At 37.4% G+C, this 4,135-nt stretch overlaps 1 long non-coding RNA gene across 1 annotated transcript; it reads left to right on the top strand.

Moving 5' to 3' along the window:
* Positions 1 to 648: 648 nt before the first annotated feature.
* LOC141153016 (uncharacterized) lies at positions 649 to 3,647 on the top strand. The gene is made up of 3 exons (XR_012247220.1): positions 649 to 770; positions 1,816 to 1,856; positions 3,439 to 3,647. It is a non-coding gene; the product is annotated as an uncharacterized lncRNA (long non-coding RNA).
* Positions 3,648 to 4,135: the final 488 nt, after the last annotated feature.

Here is a 4,135-nt window from a genome sequence, read left to right on the forward strand (position 1 = left end):
GAACCAGTAGAATTGATAAGTCTATATTGTATTTCAACCCATAATAGACTAGCATGAAATAAACAAACCAATGAATGAAGGGGAATGGTTTATATTGATGACATTATAAAAAATAATTAGGTCTCATTGTTGAAGACAGAACCAACTCTGAAATGTCTGTGCATCTCCTCAAGCCCCACCAGCATCTTCAAAACCATCCCATGTTGGCTTATGTGGTACACAACGTTTCTCATGCAGATTATATAGCCTGGAACATTTCTAGACCATTTTCCAAGGGCAAGATGACCTCCTTTCTGACTTCAGATGGAAGATGGACTTTTATGAACATCATCTCACTTCCTAAAGACATCTTGAACACAGAAGGTAAGGCTACCTGTGAAGTCCGGTGTAATTCTAATACAGCAGTCCACTGGCAAAAAACAGGTAAGAGAAAAAAGTAATCAGAATGATCCAAATAATTTTTTCCTAAAATACAATATTTTTATATGACAAAAAAATGATCATTTTTAAAGAGCTTTGCAAATTCAAATTTTTACCATCTGAAAGTCAATCATTACCAATTTTATAGCCGTTGACAAGTGATCTTCTGGTCATCACTTTTAGGATCTAATTATGTTTTTAAAAAATAGTCTATTGTGTTCATCTCCTAGGGAAACATTGGAATAATTTGTATTCTAATTGCCAAAATTACTTGATACCAGTACTGACATTGGGTCTTCTACTGCTGCTGACTTTGTTTGGTCACCTGCTATGGATCTACAAGAGATCAGGTAACAAAGATTTACTCATGGAGCCCCCCCCCACACACACATTTGGCATACAAATTAATCTTTTAGAATAGATGATGATAATGGAATATTGGAATAGATGAAATGAAAAAATGGTAATAGGATGAATCGTCTTAAAGGACCCTTTCTGCTAACATTTTTTCATAGCCAAGGGGTAGGTGATAAATGTTAGATTGGTAGAAATCCAAAGACTGGTATACTCCATAAATAACTTGAATTTTTTTGCCTTCTTTTCACATGGCCTATTAAGTTGCATGGTGACAACTGACAACTGCTCAATACAATAGCCTCCACATTTTGGATGTGCTAGGGCTGGGGGGTGGTGATGGGTTCCTTAAATGGATCATCATCGATAGAACATTATCATTAAAGGGATTGTCCGGTCTAAATCAATAAGTCTGCAGTCACGTTGTGTGACTGCAGACTTATGAATCCCCCCAGCACACTCACTGTGCACTGGGGGAATTTGCCGGTTTTTGACCTGGGACCACAGAGTATGTATGCATTATACATACTCCCGGCCAAGGCCCATCTAGTGGGGGTGGCCTCACTCCATACACTTGTATCGAGGGAGGCCGTGCCCCAACTAGTGTCGCAGCCGTGCAGTAGGCGTAACTGACTAGAGGACACAGCCTTGCTCGATACAAGTGTACGGAAGCAAGGCCGCACCCAGTGGCTGGGAGTATGTATAACTCATATATGCCTTCCAGTCCCGGCTCAGAAACTGGCAAGAGCACTGGCAGAGCACAGGGCGTGCTCTGGGGGGATTCATAAGTCTGCAGTCACACAGAGCGACTGCAGACTTATCAATTTGGACCTGGACAACCCTTTTAAAGATTTATTATAGCAGTGTCAAAGGGGCTTAATTAACTCTAGAACTTCAACATAAATAGTCTTTGAAATCACTGTCTTTGTTTAGAGTTTAAAAGGGTATTTTAGATTTTCATCCAGGGTCTTATGTGATCTGTAAGGTATGGCCAGTGGTATTCCGAGATTACAGTCTTCACCATTCAAATTTTTTTTTCAGATAAATTTTGCAATATTCCCAGGGAAGAAAATATAAGTCAGGTAAGCTTTTGACTAACTTGCCAAAATGTATTACTATAAAGAGCATTTGCAAATGTGGGTCTGACTCCTAGACACCAACTATCAGCTGGAATTGTTGGGAAAAAAATTAAGGCCCAATTTATTATTACATTTTCACCTTTATTTTGTCTAATTTTTGATGTTTTTCGCCTAGTTCTTTTAATTTGTGCCATTTTTTAAGGCTATTGGGGTTTTTTAGGTTTGCCAAAAGAGGTTTTTGTTTTCCAGATGTCTATGTCTGATTCATAGATTGGAACTTTTAATAAACTGGCAAAATTTGGCATAAATGATCTTTTGTCGATATGAAGTGCTGTGTTTTTATGCAAATGTTATGGTAATTAGTGAAATGTGCAACTTTTTTTGCACTAAAATGTCATAAAACAGGTCAAGGACAAAAATATACAACATTTTTTTATTTTGTACAACATTCATGAATCACATGCGCTATATTGAAAACATTTGACACAAAAAATGTCAATTAACACCAAAAGAAAAAAAAGAAAAGTGACTTATAAAACCTGCACATGACTAATTAGCCATCGGTACTGAAAAGTCTAACAATGAGGCTAATGATCTCTTGTCCATGCTCTCATGGTGAGATGATCTGAGACAAAAGATAGTGATGCCAATTCATCAAAGCTTTTAAGGCACAAAACTGACTTAAATCGTTTTGAAAAGTTGCTCAATTTTTGAGAATTTTTTTTTTTTACCTTTTGCCATTTTACACCAGTTTCAAGCAACTCAGCCAAAAATGGTGGAGCTGTGGCATAGTTGGGTAAGGGCTAGGGTGTGGTTATGCCCGACCATCAAATTTATCAAAAGTGTTGTCATTTATTGCACCAGGAATGCTATTCCAGTCACAGATCGGATCGGAGAAGCATCCCTGGTGAGGTTTATGGAGGTCTATGCTATTGCGAAGATGCGCTAAGTTCATTAAGTGGCTTGTGCCTTTTAATGATATCAGCACATCATAATCCAGTGACTCCTTCATTAAGATTGGTGTGTGCAACAATCGACCCCAGTATGGTCTCAATGATCATAAATTACATCTAGATCTGATGGAATGGGCTATTGTCTTAATATGGGGCAAATTCATTACCCTCTGTTCGCATTTGCATCATGGTTGTAATAGAAGTGACAACACAGTGCCCTATCCACCATATGACAAAAATACGGGTGTCCAATGGACCGCAATGACTTTAAGTGGTGTTCATTGGGTGCTGTCATGGTATTCTTGGTTCGACAGGAAAATCCAATGGTACTAAGAATATAGGTTCTGGGCAGTGAGAACAGAACCATAGTTGGTGCAGGTTGATTTCTATTAAGAATTTTGCTACCTCCAAATCTGGTTGGTAATCCAAAAATATGGTTGACAGCCCAACTATGTTATGATACCCTGGAACAATCCACCTTTATTGAATCAACATTTTGAACAAAGGGTCTTTTGGATTGTCTAAAGGTCCAAGGAAAGTTGTTCTGAAGGGGCTAGTATATTGGGACATGTTTAATTTTGATTTTGTATCCTGGCTGATATTAAGAATGACCATATTATTTGCATTTTTAGGATGAAATTACATATGCCCAGCTGAACTTACATGAACTCAACAAAGGAATAAAATAGGCACGTCTGCTTCATCAACCCCATATTAATGCCTTGTCCTTTGATGTATACATTTATTGTAAAGTACTGTATTTAGAATTTTTCAGAAAATCATATTTGGAACCTTAAGCTTTGAGATGGATACCCCTAACTGGTTTATCATTGTACTTGGTAATGGATAAAGTCTGTGAGATCATGAGATCTAATAAATTACTTTATTAGTTTGTACGTATATGTGCGTTATCCTTTTCATGCAAATTTGATGACCATAATAAATTGGAACCAGGAAGAACCTGAGGAAATGATTCTGTGGACAAACCTTTTCTTTTAACTCTACTTAATATGTCCATGTACCCTTTAGTTGCTCTCATAGACCATAAAACCAATAAAGAGTGATAGATCCCAGAGATAGTCTACTTTGAGCTTCATAATGGGTTGTCTGCTGCTGGGGAATAAAGGTTCCATCCTTTTGCCACAGTTATGGTTCCACCAGAAGATCCTTTAGTTGGACAGCAGATCTTCATTTAAAATTTCAAAAGGGTTACATCCACAATGTTTCCATGTCTCCAAATTTAATCTGTACAATAGATAAGCTACGGCATGAGGGTTTACATACATATCCAAAAACTCTTTAACAAAGGTCAATAATATCTTCTTCTTA

Source organism: Phyllobates terribilis, unplaced genomic scaffold (assembly GCF_046119375.1).
Source record: "Phyllobates terribilis strain yellow unplaced genomic scaffold, ASM4611937v1 Scaffold_7__3_contigs__length_470593459, whole genome shotgun sequence".
Taxonomy (NCBI): domain Eukaryota; kingdom Metazoa; phylum Chordata; class Amphibia; order Anura; family Dendrobatidae; genus Phyllobates; species Phyllobates terribilis.